The 27,396-nt window shown below is 39.4% G+C and overlaps 1 protein-coding gene across 3 annotated transcripts in view; it reads right to left on the bottom strand.

Moving 5' to 3' along the window:
• LOC124156313 overlaps positions 1–27,396 on the bottom strand; it is a 224,297-nt gene that overhangs the window by 94,307 nt on the left and 102,594 nt on the right. The window contains exon 1 of one of the 3 annotated variants that reach the window (XM_046530789.1): positions 3,857–4,031. The exons of the other annotated variants lie outside the window; for them this stretch is intronic. The gene's annotated coding sequence lies outside the window, so the exon portion shown is untranslated. Of the gene's footprint in view, positions 1–3,856; positions 4,032–27,396 lie in introns of those variants that run through there. 3 annotated transcript variants of the gene reach the window in all.

The raw sequence follows: 27,396 nt of genomic DNA, 5'->3' as shown, positions 1-27,396 counted from the left end.
TTCTTCTTTGCCGCAGGTACTCACGCACGCTTCATTATAAGCTTGCTGTAGCCGTTAATTCGGGATCGAGGGTGACGGGAACTAAGCATTTTTCCTTCTTGATACCTTACGTTAAGGGGAGATTATGTGTCCTTGCAAGGCGAAAGCATTGTTGTGCATACTGAAAGGCCGAAAGATGAATGTAAGCATTTCAAGAAGATGCGTCACTCCCTCCAGACCGATAGTTTTTTGTCCTTTTTTTTAGTCCGATCAGTTGAATAGAACTTGTGTTTGAGTTTGGATACCTACATTAAACCAATTTTGACAATTAAAGAAACTTAGACGAATTTATATTCATCGGATTAGATGATTGCAAAGTTATTAAATCGCAACTGAAAATCTACTCTGTTAATTCCACTGCTTCCTTTCACCCGAATGAAAAATTTCAGCAGCGCACATATGTACTCAACACCCAAGGTAGATATGAACTTGTGTTAGTTTTTAAATAAATTTCAGGATATATAGAGCAGACTTTCGCCGCCATTAATCCATTCTTCTTCGTATGTGTCCTAATGTCTTTCAAAAACTAATGTGGTAGAACGAAAATAACCAACAAAAGCAAAAGAATAAAAGTGACATTATGGCCATGCCTAACACAATTGAAAATTAAACAAAAATGGAATACGTTAAAATCGAACACCACACGAAACCTATCACTAGTCGCGTAAAAAATTACCCAAAATGGAATTCAAAAGTCTAAATAATATTGCTAAAACAGTGTAAAATTGAAAATAATGATGTTCAATTTGATTGAGTATTAAAATAAATAGAAAAAATCGAAGAATAAGAATTTTAATCCAGAAAAAAATTATCATCGGCACAAAATCAAAACTTCCTCTTGTTTATTACCATTTGAGGTATCCCTCAACTTCCAAATTACAAAGTCGCCCGCTAGATATTCTCTCCCTTGCCCGAATTCACAAATAAAAAGGTTTATTTCTGGAAACATATTGAGGAAACATTTTCATGCTTGAGGTACAAACAATTATTGAGGCGGGTTTTTCATTCACACACCCTTTAACATTCAACATGATAGCATGATTTTTAAATATGTAACATGCCACGAAAACCTACTGGTAGAGTGGATCTATTGCGTCCACTTATCACCGGTGAAGATATATACGGGGAGATTTTTATTTATTCACGGGTGTCTATTTTCCCTACCCTCACTGACGATGCTGCATTACCCTCTAAAACAGCATTTTTACTTCCTTTATATTCAAACAAATACATAATTTTTCTATTTCCGCCAAATTTTGTTTATTGTGCACAACTAGCATCATACATTCCCACCTTAAGCGGCCCTGATTTAATTGATGCATTAAGTTAAGTAGATCAGGACGTAGGGTGAAAAACACTTCTTAATCTAGGTGATTATACGATAAGGAGTACCTTAAAAATATCCCGTGGCACACGCATGGAGATATTTTAAGTGTTTAGCGTGAGAATATAAATACATTTTATGGGCTGGCACTTGAAATTAAACATTTTTCAGCGTGATACATATCGTTTAGACTTATCCCATTATAGTATCATACTTCACAGGCGAGAAAGATGACGGTGCGAGAAATTAATAATAATAAAGCACGTGGCATGTCAGACAAAACGCCATTCTTTAGGAGAAATTGAAAATCGTGGCCTTTTGGACACAGAAAAACCAAGCATCCCAGAAAAATGAGGTCAACAATGGTAATCCTTTCAAGACTTACGTCCAATTTAGTCAAGGATCATTCCTCACTTCGAGTCATCGTCTAATGAAATGTTGCCGGTTCCCTCGAGGGAAACGAGAGACATAAGTAATTATAAACGAGGAGGATGGTATACCTCTCACTGTGGACCCACCGCAGCCAGCCAAAAACAATTATGTTCGGAGGAGATTCCGCCGTCAAAACTGACCGCGGCGGCGGCGGACCACAAATATCCCGACGCGAGGGGTGAAATCCATGGAGGTCAGACGCTAAGGATCCTCCTTCACGCGAGCAAGAAATGCGTGGAACATGGAATTAGGAAGGTACAGGAGTGAGTTATGGGGAATTGGGGGTGTGTGCCTTCATTCACTGTTGGGTGACGTAAAAAGACTTGAGGCAAGCAGCGAGGAAAGCGGAGAATGGGATACAGAGGTTGATGAGAGGTGTTGTGTTATTGGTAGAGGTGAGTTTAGGACGCATGGACATACCCCTATGAAAAAATTGAATAAGCCTGTTTCAAATTTTTATACATTCTTATGCATTACCATGGCAATGTATAAGAATGTATAAAAATTTGAAACAGGTTTATACAATTTTTTCATAGGGGTAGGCCCAATTCCAATCCAAATATATCACCTTAGTTTATGACATGCTCTTACTCAAGTACGTCTTCGGGACGTGCATAAGAACGGGACCGTACCTGCATAAAATAATCGTACTCCTACAGCGATGCGGTGCGTCCATTAGCTATAAACAAAAACGTATCTATTAGCGATGGGTTTCGCTGAAGTTGAACCACCAAATTAATGGATTATATAGCGATTTTCTTACAATTGACCCGATTGATCATCTTAGTACTTTTAAGAGTTGGTCAGGGAACCAATCAATCTCAAGGAGGATAGAACGAATTAATTCGGTAGCGGCATGAAGTATGATTTACTTATACGAGAAGCTTCAATTTTTACGTAGTGCGTTACATTGAATTGATTATTAAAAAAAAACAGAAATACTAAAACACGTTATGTCCACCTAAATTTTGAAAGACTATCACAATGATCAGATAAGCGTGAGCATAAAAAATTATAAAATTCAAACAAAACATCACATTTGTAGTTGAAAATTTTGGAAAATCCCGCTCTTACCAGGTCATACAAGTCATTCAGATAAAAAATTTTCTTTTTGAGGTTATAAAACAAGAATGCATTATGCTAAGTACAAAGCTGCACTCGTTTTATAATGTTTTTTCGGCAAACGAAAAAAATGTGAAAAGCAAATATTTGGTGAACATCCGAAAAAAATTGGCCATTCGATAAAAATGTACGGTTACCATAATGTTCTAACATTTTTTTCGAGTTCTTATGTTCGAAATTATTCGAAAATAAAAGACGGATCAGAAAGTTTTCTTGAAAAAGGTGTTTTTGTAAATGTGCTACCTTCTTTCGTTTAACGGCGTTTAGTTGTTAGGACCCGATGATGATGTAAAATTGATCATGCTTGAAGCGATTTACTGTGGATTAATGTTCGTCCATATATAACCCGTGCTCATGTTTGGAAATTGAGCACATGGGCAGGGCCAATGAGATGGGCGAGTCGCGGCAAGATGTGAGGGAACTATGGGATGAAACAAACGAAGGTAACCGTGCGCGGCGCTCACCTCTCTTTTGTTACGCGTGGCAAAAGGAATAATATCCCGAGCGGAGAAAGTCTTCGAGATGAGATGTAGGCCACGCATAAAAACCAGCTCCATTGTGCAGCAGTTTTCGCTTTTAGGTAATCTCTTTTTCCAGACCACTTAATCACGTCTCATATGGGACTTAAATTAATCACAAATAACACGTTTCCGGCTGATTTTCGTTTCATGGGACGGAATTGCCATTAATCCCGAGGGTGAACTGCACACATTTCCGGTTCTCCTTGATCCATCACTGATTCGATCAATGATAGAAAAACACTCTCACTTTTGTGGTTGATTGAACAACTCACACTCGGGTAGAAATATAACGGTGTTCGCCGCCTGAGGCAGAAAATTCCTCGCGTGAGCTACGTTTCTCCACGTACGAATCTGTAGAAGCAAATGTAAAAAGCTTGGGGACAAATCTCCCACGTAGCTGTGAACGAGACACACTCACCTTGAGATCTCATGCTTGATTTTCTCTAGTCTCAATACTCCCGCCCAGGGTTTTGACCCACAATTTATCTTCTTAAAATTATTAAATATCATCATTCCACGCAATTTAGTCCTTTGAAACCTTGAGTTACACTAAAAGTCATTGAAGAAACTTGAAAGTGATAAGCCATGGAGAATTGGTAAACAGGGAAACACGTGAAAAGATAAAGTCAATTCAAATCCTGGGAGTGGTAAAATAAACAAGCGTCGCTATGGGAGCATTAAACAGTATCATACTGAGGCATCATACGATGAGCTTTCGCGTTTGGCGACCGCGGGTACTGCCGAAAGTTATGCTTAAATCTGCTATACAGCATGAAGCTTTGGTTAAAAAAGAGGCCAAACTACTCTAGTATTCTCCGTATGAATAACAGATATATACCAACTCATTTTACTCCCAACTACGAAAGTGAACTGGCCGAAAATAACGATTTTCATTTCACTGTTTTGTCTATCTGCCATCGGGAAACACTGGTGATCTTAAATGCAAGCATAAGTACTTGGAAGCTCCGTGTTCATTGACACCAAAGATGAGTCAAGTACTGACCGCCTTTATGCCCATAAATTCTGCCTCGGAGGGAGAAAGAAACCATTGCATTGAATTCATTTCAATAATTAATGCCGGCAGCTAATTAAGGTGGACCCACGGCAAAATGCATTCAATCGTGGATTCAATATTCTTAAGGTCAATATTCCTCTTTACAATGCATCTCAAATTCAAATCAAACAATCATGCAGTCCTTTGTCTTCCCGCCGCAAAGGAACAACAGACAGCAGCTAATGACTGAGAACACGAGGTGAAAACAAAAGGCCCGCCACTTCGGAGTGAAGCAAGCAGAGAACAATGCATTGGGAGAAGAGCGTTATCCATTCACAAATCCACGATCCTCCCAACACATCGATTTATCACAATTAGAGTTAGGTACCAAATCACTCGGTATTTGTCCAGCAACCGATCGAGTTTTGAGAACAAAAGGACATGCAGGGTTTTGCCATGACCAGCAACCCGGTCCCGTTGGTATGACGGTAAAAGAGCCTTTAATGTCATTTTCTTTGCATATTAATATTTTTGAAACCTCGGCCAATAATGCAACCATTGAAAAGATATCCTCGTCATCACGTTTTCCATGGGCAGAAGTAAAATCAGTGTATCTGTATATAATGTAAAAAATTTGCCGATTATCTCACGTTATCATACAGAATTCACTTTCAGTAAGATATAAAATCACCGCAATTGCAGATAAAAATTAATTTAGCTCGGCGTAGGTTTGATGATATTACGATGCGGCGAAACCAGGGTGTGCAGATGTCTTCATTAACCAACTTATTTGCCAACTAAAAAAAAATATTTTCTCCTTGAAGAAAAATTGACTGATTGCTTGTTCATATGTTAAATTACTTTTAAACTATTGCTCAGAGAATATTTATTTTATACCCAGTTTTCATTTTAAAACGCACTTATAATAGTCCGCATAAACATTTTAGTAATATTCCCCACAATTATAATAGTGGCTGCGCCGTATCCAAAAGCCGATGCCAGCAGAGATACGCAACCTTCATATTAATATGGAAAATTGAGACCTCAAAGTAAATACTTATCAATAGATTTTATTAAAATATTTGAATTAAATTAATAGCTTTGGAATTTACAATTGTGTTTTCCTACGAAGATAAAAAAATAACGGAGTATTGCTAGACATGATATCGCAAAATCCTAATATTTCTCCTTCAACTAAAGAATTCAATTTAAAACGAAAATTAAAGCTCCAATGGAAATACACTACACGTTAACAAACGCTATCGTCATAGTCATCCAAACAGACCCACGCGTGTGATGTAGAATGTTTCCGCCACAATCTTGTTTCCATGCGCAGAAGCCGATAAACGCACTTGTATTTAATTTGTCTTAAGGCCGTTTTACACGGGGCACGGAATTGCGCAGGTCAGAACTGCATTACTTTCTAAAATGGCGTGGAATTGCGCGAATGTATGAACGAAATTAGGACAGGGGCTATTTTGCCATCTCAAGTCCACGCATTCCCGCATGTGGTCTAGCAATTCACCGCTTTACACGACGCAATTTTGACTGCGCCTTCGTACATTCGTCAGATTGTGCAAGTACGTGCCCCACGTAAAACGGACTTTAGGATCAAACATGATTGTACCCCGTTTTCATCTCACTGTGGCAACTCAAAACAAATGCGAGATGAGGTAATAAAATAATATAGGCAATAAAATCATCAAACAGAACTTATGTGCGTACAGACGAATGAAACTTAATACGCGTTCAATGTATCCCTAAAGAAAAACTAGTTCAAATATAAAACATACCCCTTCGCAATAGTTAGATACCATTGATCGAAATGTATACGGTTGATTAAACTTTACCATGCCACGGAAAGGCATGCATGACGTCACGCGTCCAGCTACCAAAATGGCGCGCAAAAAGCAACATTTAAAACGATATAATATTTTCAGGGCGCTACTGTTCAATTAATATGCGTCACTCAGGTTAAAGGAAAGTATAAATATTTATAATATAGATTTTTGATTTTCTATACAATGCATGAGTTTAATTGGCTGTTCAAAAAGCCTTGCAAGTTCTCCATTGCTCTCGTGGTGAAACGGGGCCCGTGGGGGTGGCCGAGCTTCCTAACGAATTGCGGGCAATTAGGAGCGAATGAGCGGATTAGCACTAATTATCGCGTGAGAGTGATTTCACGGCGCGGACAACGCAGAGCTCGCAGGGCATATTCCCATGCGGATCCTTCCGATTTCACTTCTCCCGGCCACCAAGGAGGGGATTCAACCTTGTCTCATCCCCCTTCGACCGATTGATGGGGTGGGATGGGGTTAAAGTGATGTCTGAGAGCCGCACAAGAGCAGGAGGGACAACGGCCAACCAACTTCCCACGGAAGGAGGAACTGCTACTTTTGAAAAAAAAGCAGTCAATGCCATCTGGTATAAAAAAAGCGATACTTATCGAGTCTCCTTCCACCTCTTTTTTTCTTTCTTTCGCGAACACACGAGCCACATCCGAGTCCTCGAGAGCCAGTGCGCGGTAGTGACCTTCGCAGAAGAGAGCATATTCGAACCATCCCTTCCACGCTAACCTCCACTTGGACAAAGCGGTCTCGCCCAGTTATAACCCTTTTATTTTTCCAGCCTCTTTTTACCAAGTGTGCGAGAAGAAATGCCAGGGATTTTAGGACTAATTCGTACGGTTTCACTATAGGCATTTTTTTACACGGTGCACGTAATTTCACAATCTGACGCGTGTACGAAGGCGCAGTCCAAATTGCGGCGTGTAAAGCGGTGAAATATTAGAACTCATGCGAGAATGAATGGACATGAGACGGCAAAAATACCCCCTGTTCTAATTTTGTTCGTGAATTGTCGCAGTTGCGCGCTATAATGAGGAATTAATGCAGTTCTAACCTGCGCAATTGCGTGCCCCGTGTAAAACGGCCTTAGAATTTAGTAAGAACTCCAAAATGAATGCGCTGAAGTAATTTTTTTCAAATTTACGCTTTTAATACATAGGTCATTGATGAAAAGTTCACCAATGTTAATGAATCTTTTGTTAAACTTTTAAAAACTTTTTGAATAAAAATTATTTATTTAAGTCACTCGACCGATAGATTTGTGTTATTTGCACGTTTCCCCAGGGGCAATAGATTGATTGGCCAGTTAGCACTTAAAAGAGTTAAAATGATGATGTATCACTCCCTCTAGACCGGTCGCAATGTGCTTTCTTTCCTTGAAATGTTACTCGTTTAAAAGCAACGGTATCAACTTGAAGTTTTCAGAATGTATGGGGAAACACTTTGTAAACATAAGTTGATTTCGTTTATTTTACCTTGGAATGAAACCACAAACACACAGAAATATCGAAAAAGTAGATATGTGAGCAAATACTGAAGAGTAAATGAAACGACTCAGGAACATCGAGTAAAAATATGCAGCCATCCTTGGAGTAAAAATTAGCTAATTCTCCAACTTATCCTTAGTTCATTCTCACAGTAAATTACAAAAATTTCTGTGGCGGATCCTATCAGTGTCTCTCAGCTTTAGAAAGCTTCGGCAAAACATGACCTTAACGGTCCAAATGGGAGAGTTAATTTTAACAATCCACACAACCCTAAATCAATGACGATTAGAATTCGTATTTAAAGGACCAAAGCAGGTCAATTGAGCTGATGCTGACATAACCAAGCGAAACACCCAAGAGCCGAGATCCAAAGTCGGCGCGTTCAAAAAATTTAATTTCCAAACTGGAAAATGATAAACCAACCGGCACAGCAACTTTCTCTCTTTCAAGAGCCAAGAAATTTCCCCGGTCGCGGTATAACGAAACTGTTCACACTAGCCGTTGGAGCGCGCAAAATCACTAGCGGTATCGGCAACTATTACACCTTTCATCAGAGGAGACTGCGGAGATGCGTATAAACCCGCGCTCAAGAGAAGGGAAGCGTAAGAGAAACAGTCAGTCTCAGCGATGCGAAACAAAGAGGAGAGAAAGAAATATTCGAGGCGACGATATGCGAAGTGTGTCGAGTCCGTGCGCTAAAGGCCAGAGCGTAAAAACCTCTTAAATTGAACACCAGGGGCTACGTAATCGAATGCATTGTGAGAAAGTGGTCTGGAGTCAGATAAGAGTAATTTAACGACCTGTGTGCGGCTTAAAAATAGCTTGAGTTATGGCGACCAAATCTGAAATTATATAGATTAGTTTTTCATTGAAAAGAACCTCTTTGGAGACGAAACAAAGCCCAAATGAACTACAGCAAGGATTAAAAATATTAGACTTTCCCTTGAATAGATAGCTAGATAGAAGTGTCAATGCACATGGTAAAAAAATATAGATGTTCCTCACAGTAAAAAAAAGTGGGAAGATAAAAAGGGGATGATGTATTCTATAGGAAATAAGTGTCATGTATTATGCTGATTTAAATTTTTAATCTTATTTTAACTTATTCAAAACATTTATACACCCAACTTCATCATGATCATTATTGATTCTTCAATTGAAAGGAAAGCCATTAAATAAAACTCTAGCACAAGAGATACTTGATAGTCCACCCACGGCGATGAAGATAAATTAGATGTCTTACGATTACATTCTCATGTGATCAAAGAAATTCAGCGGACACGAATACAAAATCTTAAACTTACATCCATTATTCAAAGGTTTGCAAATAAGATGCTAAAATAGAGAAGGCAAACTTGATAGCATAAATTACAAAACATAAACATATGGACAACAGGTTACGATAAAAGTGCTCACGCTACCAAAAATTCTGAAATTTTAATCTCAGCAAAAAAATTGAAATCCCAATGGAATGAACTAAAAGCGCCGACTGCATTTTCCTGTGTATGATCCTTCACGAAATCGGCATTCATGGCGTCGCACGACAGGGTGTCATTCCGCCGAACTAGAAAGTGATCGATTACAATGTAATGCGGCGAGGCAGCCTCAGCTGGCGTCGGAAGAAATGGAGGCACTGAGACAAGACTGAGGATCAAATGCCAGCCAATCCACAGAGACAACTCTCACTGCCCGCCACCAGCTTCTCGCCGATAAAATGTCTCTGCTGGCAACTTATCTTTCCTCTGGAATGCCGTCGAGTGAAATCAATTTTGACGGCGGTGGGGGAAAAATGGGAAAAAGGAGCGTAAAAAACATCAATTATAACATTAGATATGAGAAGGAAAATTATTCCTCCAATGTTCCAAAGAGCGCGAGAGTTTAACACGCACAAATGGACGTGAGAAATGCCCTCTCCTTTCCGAATGCCCGGTCGCCGCAGTCCCTCCCTTTCTCGGCTTAGCTGATCGAGTTGACGGATTCGAAAAAAATGAAACGGACGGAAAAGAAATTCTTTTTCGGCCAGGAAAATTTCCGACGCCTTTCGTTCTACTGCCCAAAGAAGCAAGGAAACAATCAATCATATGCTGCGTATGGAGCATGTTTCTCTATCGGAGCGATGCATGGACGCTGAAAGCAGCAGAGAAGTCAAAAGAGTCTCAAACATTCGAAATGTGGTGCTGCCGAAGAATGATGAAGATAACATGTAGCGACCGAGTAAATTATGAGGAGGTGCTGGGAAGAGTGGGAGAGAAAGGAAAAGTCTTCTAAAACACAAGTAAGTAGACAAGACAACTTAATCGGCCTCATCACGATGACCAAGTGAAAAAATCGTCGAAGGATAAAGAGGACGCAGGGAGAATGCAAATAACGGCCCCGAATAGGTAACATAAGACAGGTAATTAAGGGTGTAAAAAGAAGTAATATGCAAATATGAAATGGTCAGCAGATATGAGAGCGGGGTGGAGAACTGCGTCCAACCAATCTTCGAATGGATGACTTAAGATGATGATGATGATGTCAAAAGGTTCGTCTCAACAACCACCCACATATTCATAATATTGATCGTTAGGAATCATTTTCCAAAAAAAATTAATACAGCCATAGCAACTTAATTAGTTACATTTATTCCAGAAATTCGTGCTTCGTTAATTTTGAGCAGAGATTGATGGCAGAAAGGAAACTTCGACGCTCGTGTGATACGTACTGTTTTAATAACTTACTTGAAAAGCAAAGTTACATAGTTTTAAAGGGACTTGGGGAGTTGATCGATATTTAGATTATAGATAACAGCAATACTCAAAGAGGAATAAGATATCTTGCAGCACCCATCTAATTGCTATGCATCGTCAGTTACAGTAATGATAACTGAATGAATAATTAATAATAATTTTAATTTTAAAAAGGTACAATGGCATATTTTTTGGCCCAATTTTTCCTGAAAAATATTATCTTCGTTAGAATTACCAATATTCTACATAAACCAAAATCACAACATGAAGAACTAGAATTTATGTTGTGTTTCTCACGAAACTCAACATAAATCAGATGTTGTATACGCGACTTTGGAATTAATGAATTCCTGCTCAACCGACTGAAACCGCTATCACTTCTGAAATCAGTGGCTTCCACTTCCTCCTGAAACAACGACTGGAAATTCTCTCGAAGCCGACTGCTTGATCGAAGGCCACCTTGAACAATTATGTCGACGTTCTTACGAATATTCGTTCATGCAAATTTAAATTTCTGCAGTAGAAGAAGGGAATTCAGTTAAGGATCACAGTTTAATTAGGCTGCTCTAACTCCAAGTCACGTCCCCCAGAGTTTTTTTCTTTTCGGTACGCATACTTTTTTCCAATAATACAATTTCCCGTTCCATAAATCGGAAATATAGTTAAGAATCTCGAATATGGATGCAAATACTTCGCAAACATACTCGGCCAGCCCACATCTACCAAATACCACTAATGTATGCATCAGGGTATACTAGTACAAATCCCGGCTTAATTTTATGATTTTGCCATGATAAATTTCGTCCTTGGTGTAAATAATTTTACGAAAGTGCGAAAGTGACAGCTTAAGAAGTTTCTTTTTAAACGCACTTACTGTGAATTCCCAGAGAATTATTTCTTGATTTTTTTCAGCCCCTCAATACTTCATTGGCATTAATTTTGTATTTAGCTATGTGTTTAGTTTTGTATATTTTGGAAAGTGGCTGGTGGACCCCGACGCTTAATAGCAAAAGGGGATAAGAGAAAGAAAAATAAGAAGAAGAAGTATTTAGCTTTCCTTCGTTTGAGTAGACTACGATGAGCACTAGCAAATTGTTTACTAGAAGGTAGGCCACGATTTTCATATCCGAGTCAAAGTATTGAGAGCATCATAATGTCGTTGATAGGAACTTAATTTCACTTAATTCACTCTGACATTTGAGAGTTTGATTTACCACTAAAATATTCGCGAAATTAGCATAAAACCCAAAATCCCAATAAATATTCCATCTGAAATCCAACTTACACTACAAATTAAAGTTTACTGATTCCAGCTCTATAAATAAGTTTCTGGAGCGACGGTAAATGTGGCGGAATAAGCATCTGGGCAGATGGATTTCTGCTCAAGTCTCTCAAACGATTCGCCATTCATCACGGACGTGGAGTGAGGATGGTGTTGAGTTACGGTAAAGAGAGAAGCGAAACGCAGTGTGGTGGGCGCGTCTTTTATATTTCCGAATCCATTACTCTCTATCTCTCCCTTTGCCGCCTAGCTTTGTTTCACCTCGGTCCATCCGACAGCCACCTCCCAGACTCCTCCGCTCCAGTGCCCACATATCACAACCATCCTCCCCCTCTCCTATATTCACGTGACTTGCTTCCCTCCCCGCCCTTTCAAGTCTCATCCTCTGCAACTTGTTCCCGCTCAAAATGAATCCATTCTAAGCGATTGACTCCGTCTAATGATGTCTATAATGGTGATGATCGAGATTATTTTTTTTTACTTCTCGTTCGATGAATGTGCTATGAGCCCATGCTGTTTACCATCGATCAGGAAAATAAGTGTGCAAATATATGAATGCTAATTTCATACTAAATTCCTTTTTACCCGCTAGTCGAAAAGCCCTTGGATATAATTATTTTTCGCGGATACATTTTTCAACTTGTCCCAATACAGGACTGGTGACATATGATAGCCATCAACGACATAGGCGACTTTCAACAATCACGGGCAATATCTAACAATCAACAACCATTTAATACTTACATTGCTACCATTCGCTCACGAGTTGGCGGAAGATTGGCGGAAGATATATTACTAATAAGAACTCAAGTTGGCCTTTAGATACCGGAAAGACACCGATTAAATTTTCAAAACTTATTTTCATGATGAATAAAAATAGATCATCATCATTGGTCAACAATCCTGGGATTGGTTTGACGCAGCTCTCCACTAAGCTCTCCTATCAGCTAATTTTTTCACACCTACGTATTTATTCTCGTTCACATCCTTCTTCACTTGTTCCGTGTATTTTGTTCGAGGTATTCCTTTTCCGTTCTAGCCTTCCACTTGTCCCTCGACGATTGTCTTCATCAGGCCTATAAGGTTGTTTCGTCTTCTTGTTAAGGTTTTGATGAGGCTTCTCTTCTCTCCTACTCTATGAACTAAAAAAAACTCACTGATAAAAATGAGAATCGCCATACTTGCGCCTCACATGAATGGATGATGGCCTACCCTCACACGCATATGGAAGACTGGTTCAATTACAGATGGATAGTGTGCTTTCATCGTAACTTATTTTCCGGACCGAGGGTTTACAACGCACGCGCAAAAAATTTCTCGAACGGAGTGCGCAAATCTCGATTGTCAACATTTTAGTGAAATGCTTGATATTCAGACCACGCATTTTTGAGGTCAAACAAACCTAATTTCCGCATACGGGCCACTTCCTTCAAATTGCCAACTGCAAAGTATCCGTCCGAAATCGTTATCCTCAATAGCATCCGGTAACTCACTTCCTTCGCCATAAATCAACGGAAAGAAACCTCATACTGGCTAATTTTTCCCGTCTTTTCTCTCAACTCATCAGCGTATGAGCCATCATAAGTGTATGCACTTGCACAAATTTAAACGACTTACTCCGGACTAGGCTGAGTGAAACTTTGAAGACATAGTTTTAGTGAAAGACGAATAAACGAAGGAGAGTAAATATCCAAACACAAATGATGGTGCCAAAAACTTAATAATCGTGCGTAAATCCTTAAAATACTGACAATATGAATATTTAGCCGCGAAAAAATAATGACCAAGTTCTTTTGGACCCAGAGAGCAAGACGGAACTTTGCATGAAATTATTTCGACATTTAAAAATTATTTGGGCATAATCGAGTCCTCATGAAACTATCAGCAACACCTAGCCAACCGTTCAGGGCATTAATTCATACGGTTTCTCTTCAACGACTTGTGACAAATAAGCATAATATTTAAGATAAAATTTTAATTAAAATACACGTATACACTTATGTAAGTCGCGCGAAAACCCCAATTAAAATATTGAAAGTTTGCTGGTTATTAAAAAATTAATAAAAATATTCATAAACACTATGAGGTCATGAAGTTGGCATTCCTTCAATACCATTTTTTCATAGTCACTTAGAATGTTTTTCAACTGATCAAGGAACTATGTAACCTATCAATTTATTAAATTCTCCGTCACATTAAATATTAATAGATACTGAATGGCAGTACAATAAAGTCACGAGGTTTTTCATTACTCTCATTCTCGTTTCCAAATATCTTGTTCAATAAACATGTTTCAAAGTTCTGGCAATGCCAATGGTAGGGGCTGCTTCTAAAAATATGTTGAAATATGATAAAGGATTGTTCTAAAAGACAGAAATCGCGCTCTTTAAAAGTTAGATTACTTATTTGATTTCAAATGTATTTCATAACACTGAGAGAGCATAAGGTATAATTCAATACATGCATGGTCAATTATTTTCCTACAATTGGATTTCATGGGAAATAACATATCACCTAACAAATTTTCTTAACTTTAAGCAATTTAAGACGATGAAATACAAATATCAAAAAATTAAAGATAAGTAAGAAAATGAAAGAAAGTAAAATTGAAATAGACACAACTGATGATTTTTTTAATTACCGGTTTTTTGTGCGTTGGTGAAAGCTCTTTTTTTATATGGGTTAGAAGAAACTCAACCTCTACAGCTTCAAGCGACCGATTTCTGACAGATTTCATGAACTTCATTTCACTACTTACTTCGGTCAGATATGACGGTAGTGAGCCGCCAAATGCATTAAAAATCTACGTAGGAATGAGGAGGCTGAAGCCCTTCAAAGCCGCCTCCCTGGCAACGTGGATGAACGGAGGCGCGATCAACATCGTATCAAAAGGGGTGGAGTCCCACTTCAGGAAAGATCCAGCGTCCGTGGAACCGAAAACGAAAGGTCAAGAGCCGACATGGAAAGTGCTGAGAGCGCCGATCGAGATATTTCAGCCGACGAACAAGTGCCAAAAGAAATCTGCTCTACCGGCAACACTGCCTCCCCCTCTTTCCTTTCGCCGCGGCAAACTGTCCTTCCTCCTGTTCGCTTAATTTATATCTTATTTTTTACTCCGCTCATCTCGACTAAAGGCAGGCTTACAGCAAACGCAAGCCGAGGTTATATTTATCGTTTTCGTGTACCTATTGCTATTTCTTTGAGCCATGTTCTTCTTCCTTAAAGTAGTTTTTTGTTCCAAGGGTGATACCCAGAGAATAATAAATAAATAAAAATAAGTTATCGATCCATTACGAAACAAAACTACAAGGTATAATGGTAGCAAAAGTAAGCCGAGGCCATATCTATGTTTTCGTGTATTTAATTCCCTTTTTATTGAGCCAAGTTCTTATTACTTAATTTTTTTGCTTCCAGGGCGATACCCAAAGAATATTTAATTGAATAAAAATTAAAATCTTTCCATTAAAAAAAATATGAGGTATAATTCAAAATATTTATTGGCAACTATTTTACAAATTAAGTAAAATCGATTCTAGCCGATGCAATGTAAATCTCAGAAAAAGGCAGGATATTGCAAAAAAGTAATAACAAAAAAGATCCTGCTTGTAATTTGTTTTTACGTTTAATTGCGTGCAACACTGCACAATTTTCCAATAAATTTATTGGCGCACTCCACGTTTCGCTGTGAAGCGCGACAATAACAAATTCTCTGAGTTGAACCAATTTTTTCTTTACGCTTTTTGCACGTCCCAGTCTTTATGCAACTGACTATCCAAATTATATTGGGTGGCAAAAGAACAAGTTAACATCCAACTTGAAAAATAAATTAGGGAAATCACGGTAAAAATACGGTAGGGAAAAATCAGCGTAGGTATTTCCTCTCTTCCCGCACTCCACATTTTTTTTCCGGCAATATCGTGTGCAGGTCCCCCATACCACTCCACACCACCTGCTCACACTCCTCCGCTCGTCCTTGTATTTCCGCTCTCCATTCCCGCGATAGCGCCTCCAGTCTCCCGGCCACGCCCCTCTCCACTTCCCCTCAACCCCTCCCTCCCCCAACCTCACCGCCAACTCTCCTTTCCCCCTCGCGTACATCCCACTTCCGAGCAACTTGCACCACACCACTCCAAAACCGCTCACGTCCAGTTGCGATTACTCGGATTATTCGAAACCATGGGAGATGACATTGGGACAACTACAATGAGTTCATCATTATCATTATGAAAGTTTCCTACCAATTAAGGTAGGCTTGCACGGAGTGTTTAAGAAGAAAATAAATAAATGAATAAATAAATAAAATAATGAAATAATAAATAAAATGGTTAAAACTGAGTTTAGAATTGTGTTAAATCACAGTGTTATCCTAATGTTTTGGTTTGTTTTAGGCAAAAATAAAAATAAAATATCGTTTGTTTGACACTATTGTCATAATAAATTATCACCTTAGATTCTTGTAATTAGTCTGTTATATCAAAGTTTGATTTTTTTCTTTTGTTGCATATACTGTTTTGCTGAATAGTTTTCATGCTATTGGCGATCTGCACAGGATGCATTTGTCTGAAATTCTATTTACCTATTTATTTGTTTTCTTCTATGAATGTACCAATGCTGAAAATGAAAAAAAGTTGTACATTTATTTTCTCATGGGCCTCAGTGCTCACGAAAATAAACTTAATTATTATCATTATTCTCGCAGTCTACCCTCCCTTCATGGACTTCCATCTTCAAGAGGCCTACTCCCTTTCAATTTATCTAAAAATCCTATTCTCCTCTCCTTCGTTTACCCAAAATTCTAACACTGTTTTCAACATCCCCTTCCCGCTTACTCGCTCCACCCATACCTTCTGTCTCCTTCGTATCTAATCTAGAAGCTGCCTCTCCTCACCCACCATGTCCAGCACATTGTCGCTCCTCCTCCTTTGTCCACACCCACATTTCGAACGCCTCCAGTCTTCTCTCGTCCTTCTAAGTGTCCATACTTCCGCTCCGTAAAGCGATACACTACAGATTAGACTTTTCACTAACATTTTCTTTAAACTCTTAAATGAGATTGTAGTCTCATTGTTGACGTTCAAAGGTCATCTTCTATGGTTTCGAATTCTCTAGTGATGTTATCTGGAGCCCTTCACAGTCTTACAACTGGTCGTATTCTTCAATTTGAATACCAGATCTTCACGTTAAAGATCGAAATTTCATGTAAATGCACGCTATAAACTTGCACAACTAATGATTATAATAAAACCACATAGCTCGAAAATCGCACCTATCAATTATTATTTTCTTTCATTTCAGCACAATGAATTTGCTGGGAAACTTTTTTGAGTACATCGGAGTAAATGCATGCATAGCATTGGCGTAACTAGGAATACGCTTTGGGGGGGATGGGATGGCCTTGGATGGCAAACCCCCTCCAGGCAGTGGTGTCTGGGAAAATTTTTGAAAAATGACATGCCTGGATGTACATTTCACATCATTTTGCCGCTTAAAATTTAACTTTAAGCGGATGCAGTTATTATATATCAAATAAAGACGACAGTTTTTTTTATGATTCTGTTATTTCTCTGAGGCTTTGGGGGAGGGATCTATCCCCTCGTCCCCCCCAACCGACAGCTGAGGTCATTTGCTCCATGAGGGAAGGGTATGGGAGAGACACCCGGCGTCGGCATTAGCCTGCTCTTAACGTAAGGCGCCAAGGGGACCACGGCTTAACGTCCTATCTGACGGACGGAGTGTTGCGCTTTAAATGTCCTCCACACAACACTCAAGCAGGGATCGGGCAGTCTCTGAAAATGTTCTGCCACCGCCGGGATTTGAACCCGAGCCCGCCGGGTGGGAAGCCAACACTCTAGCCGCCACACCAAACCGATCCCCGCGGACTAAGTAAAATGTCCTTCGTGACGAATGTAACATTCTGCAAAGAAGAGTTCCCCAGAGGCAAGAACCATGCAAGGTTAGAAGTTTCAATTGACTGCTTGAAAATTACGCGGTCAAGAGAAAATTCTAGAATATATTATGGGAGAATGATGGAAAATTGCCAATTGTTTAACCCCTTCCGCTGTAATGACGAGTATAGCTCGTCATGAACTTGCGATGCCAAAGCGCGCAATGACGAGTGTATCTCGTCATCGGATTTACATAAATTTAGCACTATTTTGAGGTGCAATTTAATTATTTTGAAAGCTTAAAAATCTTAAAACATTCATAGTATAAATAAATAATTAATATTCACTGAAACATGATGCATTGGAAGGATTAAATGATTTTATTCGAGTAGCGATAGCTGTGTTCTCCATTTTTAATAATCACATTTTATTTCACGTTTCTGCTTTGATTACAAATTACAAAATTATCATTTCAATACCTAACACTTGAAAATGAACCACAGAAAAAATAAAGAGAGTATAGGGGTTCGATATTCGGAAAATAAATCGAAGTGGAAGGGGTTAACACTCTAACCACCACTCTAGCCAACACTCTAGCCACCACACCAACCCGCTCCCCCCTGATGGATCTCATGACCAGTGGCGCAGCGAGGGGGGGGGGGGTTTGGGGGATAAAACCCCCCCAGAGCTCAGACAATGTTTTAAGTTTAATCTATTTTATTTATTTAGATCATTATTACTTATAGAATAGTGTAAGGATTAATAAAATATCCCTCAGAAGGCCGTCACTCACCATTCACTCATTTTTACTCAACTCACCATTTTTAACCATTAATCTTAATTTTTTACCGGCGGAGGGCCCTCGCACCTCCCGCTTACCCTGGCAGGTATGCCATACCCCCAGACACCCCAGTATTAATTGCGCCTGAAACCCCCCCTAGCCTTAATTCCTAGCTACGCTCCTGCTCATGACGTGGCCAACCCTCCCGTGTTCTTCTTTGGCGTACAGCTGAATACGGAGCAGTGTATACATTCATTAATTTCGGCCACTTAGAAAGTCGACGGCGAAAAATCTGCCGTCGATCAAGCCTACTTTTCAGCCCGGGGGCGAGTTCACACCCCCTCTCTCTCTCCCTCTCTCTCGTAGCACCGCCTCGCCCTTTTGCTCTCGCAAACTCGACTTGTCTTTGTCACGACCAACAACTCCTCCACTCCAGAATGGCGGGACGTGGAAAGAAAAGGCAAGCAATTGCGCACACTCCCCCAACGCTCATTATTCGGAAACGGGACTGGCTTTTATTGCCTCCGAGAGGGATGAAAAATGGTGCCCGGAAGCACTCGTGTACTCCCTTTTTATTTTTCCATTCCCAACCATCCCTTTGATCTCTTCGAGAAGCGAAAGTGTTCTAAGCTGAAGTCCCGAGATAGGCGATGTGGCAAACAATGGATCGGTAAATAGCATCACCTCTGAGGGCGTGGGCCTCTAGGCGTTGGATTCGCAGGGCTAGATAAATGGTCAAGGTAATGCATTCTAAATTGAATCTCACTAGCAGTTTTCCAGAGACACCTTTATTCACACGACCGCTTTCAATACGTAACTTATTATCATCACCTGACGAAAATACAAAATGTATTGAAACAGGCAGTATTCGGGGATGATTCAGGCTCAATCTCGTGAAATTATAACATACTGTAAATTAAAACTTACTAGCAATTTCACAAGAACATTTTCATTGATACGACCGATTTAAATACATTACGCCTTTTCGTCAGGTGGCGGTAGTAAGGAATGCATTGAAACCGGTCGTATCAATGGAAGTGGTCGGAGAAAATTGCTAGCTGGTTTTAATTTACATTATGTTGGGATTACAAGACATTAAACCTGATCAAGTCAATACATTTAGGTAATATTTTTCAATGGACTAAAGGCTTTAGGCATTGAATTCCAAGAGTTAGATAAATTGTTGAGTAATGTCTTCCTAAGGATTGAAGAGGAGAGCAAGAATACATTCCATCTGCCACGATTAAAGACCTGTCTTCACTCTTAAATTTCGCTCTCAATTTTGCATCTTACAGCGGTCGCGTCAACACAAATCTTCATGAAGAGTTTGCCCAAGATATCTAGCGTCACACGCATTATAAACGGTGCTGCGAATGCGCAATCCGAAACAACCAGCATGTAATCTTGTCGCGAATGGGCTCCTCAGGTGAAAATCTAATCAGTGTGACCTCAATGGTTCGAATTCATTCTGGGACTACCAACCTAAATGATGACTGGGCGTATCTATTTATGCATAGTACCGAAGTATCTAACCGTAAACAAATTTCAATTTAACGCATAACTTAAAGACTGTGACCCAATGAACTTGTCGAAATGATATCGAGCCTGACTACTCACAATGAGATATCTATTTTGAATTCCACCTCAGCCTATTATACGCCTGGTGGTATAATTCAATTTGAATACCCGATCTGAAGGAAATAGATCGGTCTTTCATGTAAATGCACGCTTGGAAATAGCACACCCAATGATTAAAATAAAATCAAACTGTAAAAAAACCACGCCTATAATTGATAAATTTATTTTTCACAATTTCAGAACCAGACGGGAAACTGAAAACGCTCACAAGAAGATTGTTGAAATGAGAAAACATTTTTAAAAGTACGCCTCGTGTTGCCTATTAGCATCATGCACTCCTCCATAGAATTATAAATCTTTATTTGATTGAAAAGGTAACCGCCCGATAAATATATATGACCCGGAACAGCTCGACTAGTTTATTAAAAGGCGGAACTTACAAAAAAACGTGCAGCCAATTAAGGCCTTTACTATGGGTGACGCAAGACCTTGAAACGAGAGGTGCCCTGCTTAGCGATCGCCGCAACAGTAAAATATACGTATCCAGCATCAGCCGCAAAGTTGATGACTTGGAAAAATCGGGTTCTCCCCGGTATCTGGCTCACGAAATTCCACCACGATGGAGAGAGAGAGAGAGAAAGAGAGAGAGAGAGGGGGAGAGGAGAACAGTCGATAGATAGTGACTGCCTTTCGTTTCAAAAGTTTCGCCTCAAACAATTTCAGGGCCAAAAGCAGCTCGAGCTATTTCTTCCGACGTGAGAATCGCGAATCCAATCGCTTCCATCAAACACTTTCGCTTTCCATTTCAAAAACATTTCGTCGTCTAGCCTTTTATACAATATTTCCCAACATTTATTTTGAGAAGAGTTAAAAATGGATTCTTTTGAAAAAATAGATATTATAAGGTATTCTCCAAATCTGAAACCCTGGGAAAAATTGTCGAAACACTGTATTTTCTTTCTGCTATAGTGCTGCCTATATGCCTATATTTTTTGAGGGCATTTGAGGCGTAAAAAAATCGATTTTTCAAAAAATTGTCAATTTTCAAATCAAGACCACGAGAAACCATTTTTCCGGCCGATCGGAGCACTTTTAATTTTGGTTAAATCGTGCAATTTCTTCATTTCTTGAATTATTATCAAACAATTCTTATAAATTACCACCGAAAACAGCGCTACCACGCCTTTACATCGGGGTTTCGTTGACCCTTCAAAATTACTCGAGCACTAACAACCATGCCCTGGATAGGGGCTCTAACTTACACAGGCGGGACTCGAACACGCGAACTGCGGATTGGCAGGTGAGGACTTTACCCCGCCCCCATCATGGCCGGAAATTTTGCCTTTGATATTTGCCTTCACCCCACGGTTTCTTTTCCATTTCGGAATCTCCGGTATGGTTACCATAGCGACAATGGGTTAAACGCTAAAGAAAGGAACATGCCGACTCGGTTTTCCCTTAATAACAGTCATTTCACCCCAGTCCTCACCCACCACAAACCTCTCGAGGTCCCAACCTCCCATTATTCCACCTTTTCTTTCCTGCCACACATGTTTTATCTCTCGCCCCACCTTGACCTTCCACCGGGTCCACCGAAACCAAGTCCTTTCGCTTCACCCATCCCACGTCGATTCGCACCAGTATATCGCCTATTGCCCGGTGGCGAAGATCAACACCAAGGGGACTGCATAGAGGATGCCCAATGCCATCCCATTGAAGAGTGATTTCTGTTGCCACTTCGGTCGCATTTTAATCGGTTTTCAAAAATGTTCGCGACGCGGTGATGAGTGGAATGTTATCCACTTTTTCCAATATTTTGCATTATAATGTTTGTAATTGCGAGGTATGGCAATGAAAAGTAATAAATTTCGTATATAATTTCATCATGTGTATAGATTTCGGTTAATAACCCTAACTACACCTTATTTCCCCGTGAACCTGGGATAAATTTGTCCATCAGTGACGCGCGTGGCGACTTTTGTAAACCCATTTAAATGCGCGGTGGTTGACACACATTTTGAGGCAGAATCGAGGATCCTCTTTTGTAATATACGTGATTGGCACTCTATGGAATATTATGCATCCTCAATGGTATTTCACAGATAGATGGATAATAATAGGATCACATAATAATTATTCTACCGCTATTTAACATTAACTTGGTGCTTGAATAGTAAAAATATAAAATACGCACCAAGTCTTGGGGAAATAAAGTCAGAGACAGTTTTAGAGATTGACAACCAAAATAACCGCTTAATAATCCTTCTCACGTTACTGTTCGGAACAAGCTAAATAAGGCTAATAAAATAATACATAAAACAGCTAAGAGTCAATGAAAATCGTGCTGAGAATACTCTTTGGTCCAGAGAATGAAAAAAAAATCATTAGTGATAAACAATATGGGCAACTAAGAGATGAATGTCATCGCTCAGACACTTGGAGAATAGCAAAAAGCCGAAACCTAACACGTGCAGGGCATGTGTGTAAGAATGATTAAATCACCCAATGAAATGAATAGATCACAGACCTCAAGGCAAAGGAGACCGTAATTGACTGGGATTTAGAAAGATACGAACGCAGTGAGGACGAAATTTGGGGAACCAGGAGGATAAAGGGTAAAAGTGCAATTTTTATAATTTCGGAGATAATTGCAAATAATGGTCGGTGTGTGGTGCACAACATTTTCGTGGCAAAGGTGTACAAGTGAATCAGAGTGTAGTATATGTATATAGATTCAGCGATTCACTAGGAACTCATTCCAACAACAATATTATGTTCCCCACCAACCATTATCTCCACGTATTCCCAAAAGTATAAAAATTACACTTGTACTCCTTGTCTTCTAAGGTTCTCATATGATAAAGCTAAAGACAGGGTAATGAAGATGAAGTAAGATCTAATGATTTCCCGGCGTATACAGCCAAAAAAGGCTATTCGGGCTTCCAGCCGGATATCTCCCTCTCCATTCGGACGACGTTTCGGAAACCCGAGTCGCGTCCCATCATGAGGGCTGATGGCGAGTGGATGAAGTCGGCAAATTCTTTCCTACTCTTTATACCAGTAGTCAACCAACCGAATTCTCTTAAGGGCCAGAGTACAAGCATAGCTGAGTGAATATCCGGCGTCGCGGTTGAGGACAGGGATGGCAAGTATGGCCTCCTATCGACTCGGAGGGAAACGAAAATACGAGGTCTAGGTTTAGTTTCGTTGCCGCACGAAAATAAAATCACCAAGGAGTTTAGTTTCGACCCGGGACGAAACTTTACTCCCGGGAACGAAACTAAATTAATCGAAACTCCGCCGCTCATAGTCAAGTTTCGATCCGAGAAGTTGAGGGAAGGGGGATAAGGGAGAATAGTTTCGAACCATTACGTTTGACATATGGGTAGAGAGGTTAAACCATTGAGCTTAAAAATCGAATGGTCAGTTTGCGCTCACCGTTCCCCTGCTAGTGATAAAAAAATGAGTGCCCCATGAATCTAATGGCGGAAGGCTGAACCTCGACTTCATTCAACCACGCTTTGTACTCGGTGTTTGAGTCGAAACTTAACCGTTCAAAGGTGATGCACGTGGTCCTTCCGGTTCGAAACATTATCTGCGTTTCGTTTCGTCTTAGAGTTTTATTTTAGTTTCCACCCGAAGTAGTTTTGATTCCGATTTCGTTTTGACCCTGAGTTTAGCTTCCCGAGTTAAAATCCATTTCGTTTCGTTTCTACATTTCGCTCCCGGGAACGATACTATTGAAATTTTACTGGTTATAACTTCCGTTTAGAATCGACTGCCATCCCTGGTTGAGGATATTCTTTGCAAGCCGGATCTCGATGGATTCCTTTTAATGAAGATGAGGTCAGAAATCTGCGTAAGGTAAAATAGATACGTATCTCGAAAATACATTGCTACGTCTTCTCCGTATTTCCTTCAGCCATTTTCATTTTCCTACCAGATTTCCATCATCGTTTCATCATATGCGCCTACCTTGCGTTATATTCAGCCGGACCTCTATTCTCACTCTCGGAGCAGAAAGACTCTCATGGAAGGGAAATTTCGTGTTTCATACGCGCCGAAATGTGCAACTTCACTCGTGGGGCCGTGCGTTCGCGGGACGGCGAGTCATAATTCCATTCTGGCCTACACACAGACTGGAAAGTACAAATGAACGGGATGAATTCGTGACCACGGAAATCCCAGAGCAGCACGTGTAATCGAACGAGAGTAGTACCTCCTCAACTCCATTCTCTCGACGAGAAAAGAAAAAAAAACAATCTCACAAGATCTCAATCGTGCATTCCCTCACTTCACCACACGTAGGTATCTTGATATGATTAGCCAAGGGTACACAAACCTGCCAACGTGACAACGCCGACTCGCAAAAGGGAAAAATAATACAATGCTAAATCGTTGTGTCAATCAAAAGAAGGAAAGATGGAAACAACAATTTTACAATTCCCGTTTCTAATACCTCTCTTTTATATCTAACGATACGAGCATTGACGGAAATTGAAAAATAAATAGTAAAAATAGAAATATAATCCACTTTTACAATGTTTAATCAATACCATCGTGGTTCAAAGGCAATGATACCCAGGCCATCATATAAAATAAATTGAGTGAAAATTAATAGAATACATTTTTCCAAGGTTTAATCAATCCAATCGCGGTTAAAAGACAATGATACCTAGGCCATCATATAAAATAAATTGAGTGAAAATTAATAGAAGCCATTTCTCCAAGGTTTAATCAAGCTCATCGTGGTTCAAAGACAATGAAGTCAGTATCTTCATACGCACTCAACGCCATTATGGACATTCTTGAAAAATATTGCCTTCAATATGATTATTGCTACGGAGTAATGCAATTCGAAGATTGAAAAGGTACGGAAATGCATTCCACATTCCCCTCTTATAGTTTTAAGAAGCTCTTGCGACTACTTACTTCTTCAAAACCCAGTGAAACTGGCATCAATCCTCTCTACAGAGAATTTTATAGTGTTCCTTGTAAATAATACGTCTCAAATGTGGCGCTCCAATATGCAACATTCCCCAAAATATTTACAACTTTGTTTGCCACCCTATTCCCTGTTGCTTTTCCTCATTTCTGAAAAAAATGAATAACCTCCTCGGTCCAGGGGTATTGTGGACAATACATCGACGATTGAATTTTTTACCACTCGGTTTGGTGAAATGTCGTCATTGAAACTTGTTCGGTGCTTCCTGACAGATGACAGAATCACACAGATGCACAAAAAACGCTGATTTTGTTTGTCAAAACCTAATTATCCAGAAAACATTAAATTCAGGCCAAAATGACGACAAATGTCCCGGGACTGAGAAGGATAATCGCATTTTAAAAACGCACCGGCGAAATAATAGTCACCTTTTGTAAAAATAGAAAAAACAATAATGACCAAATTTTTCGCAAATTATTTCGTGAAAACCTTGTGACCTTTGAGGAAGTTTTTCCCAGTCCAAAAATGCGATTTATATCAAATATCGTAGGAATTTATATAAATGCAGTATCTCTATCCCAGGGAAATTTTTATTGACAAATGAAAATGATTTCGAATGCGTTGTTTAGCATTTCACGCTCTAGATTGCCTTATGCCAATGATACCCATATAAAGAAGGTTAGATAGTAATAATAACAGCATGACCGCGCTGTATTCATCTCAAAACATTACAAGGACAAAATAATCTGGAACATATAAACACAGTTCTTATATGGACGACAAAAACAAATTATAAGAAGTATTTCAACACATGTATGGCTTCTACGGAGCGTGAAAAGTTTTGCTGATGAAATTAAGATGATTAGCATTACATTCGCAATTAAATATCTTTAGATGCACATATTCGATGACACATAAACTTGATATGCGGATCAAATAAAATCACTGCAAATTAATTGGATTGGTAATTATTTGTGAAATAAATTCATTTTGAAAAGGGCATTAAAAACACCTGTCAGAGGAAAAAGGCAGAGTGCCAAAAGTATTTAAGTCAAAAAAATAAAAGCCAGAGAAGGGCTTCATTGCACACAATTAAACTTCTAACCCTTAGCCTTGATGATTCCAACGCCAGTGCAAACAGGAATAAGCTGAAGTGTGACGCCCTCTAGAGTTTAGAATAAGCGTGGATAGAAAGTGATCATTATACAGACACCAAAGGAGAACTTCGTCAATAAACGAACGCCGAAGTAATTGACCTCGCACGTAGCCTACCCAAGTGATGCTTTATTCCCACCAATTAATTTGACAGCAAGCTACGGACAGGTTTATTAAATTATTTATAAATGCGACCGTTCAAAGAACAAGGTGAACGGTTTTGGAATTCAGGATAAATATCCGTGGAATGCCTGCATGTTCCGGAGTGTTATACCCCGTTAACTGATTTTTCTATATTTTACGAAAGGCAAACTACTTTCCACAGTTGCAAAACAAAAAATGCCGTTATGTGGATAACATCATATAATCATGTAATAATACTAATGCCTCAACAAGCCAAATTTGCATATTTTCATCTGCCAACCAACCCATGCAGAAGTAAAACTCGAACTCAGCATTTGAGATCGCTGCACTGAATGAATTATATTCCCGTTAAGTAGTGTGATATACTTATAGTAGAAATAATACTCGAATCAAGAGGAAGTCATCCTCAGTGCTGATGGGACATCGATATTCGACTTCAAAAAGTAATTATTCTTATTTATGATCCCTATTCCTTTATAATCAATCCTTCAATACAAATCCAAGAGCATAAGAACATTTTTACATGGTGACGAAAAATATTTGGGAGAGCAGAGGTTAACGTTTTATTTTAAGTTAAAGTTTTCGTACTTGGTTGAGTAATTTGAAAAAATCACTCAAATAAGGGTACTGTTTATCTCAGACACGTTAATTTATTTGTTTTCATGTCACATTTGTAATAATTTTAATCCAAATCACAAAGTATACTGATCTTGAGTGGAGTGTGGGACTTGAAAAAATGCAATCTTTGCCAACAGTTAGCTTTATTTATAAACCTTAATCAGGGGTTGTAATGAAATTGAGTACATAATTATGTTGAAGAAAAACTCGAGATACTGTTTTCATATTAAATACAGAGGTCAAGAGGGGAAAAGAAACTCATTTTCACAAAAATGACGCATAAGGGAGCGCAGGTAATCATTAGTGAGACTATGGGCGAGTCATCTCGGTGGGCAGAAGGAAACGCTCGCCTCTCAGCTGAGCAATTGTTCAAGTTTCTCGATCGGGTCGCCTCACACTTCGTCATTTTAATTTCACTCTCTTCCAGCAACCCCCCCCCCCTATTCCCCCTACCCTTCATCCATGCAAGCACGCGCTCTTTCTTGGCAGCCATACCCTCCCTTCCCCCTCTTC

Source organism: Ischnura elegans, chromosome 3 (assembly GCF_921293095.1).
Source record: "Ischnura elegans chromosome 3, ioIscEleg1.1, whole genome shotgun sequence".
NCBI classification, from domain to species: Eukaryota; Metazoa; Arthropoda; class Insecta; order Odonata; family Coenagrionidae; genus Ischnura; species Ischnura elegans.
The sequence above is the reverse complement of the archived record's forward strand: the minus strand, read 5'-3'. Positions and strand labels throughout refer to the sequence as shown.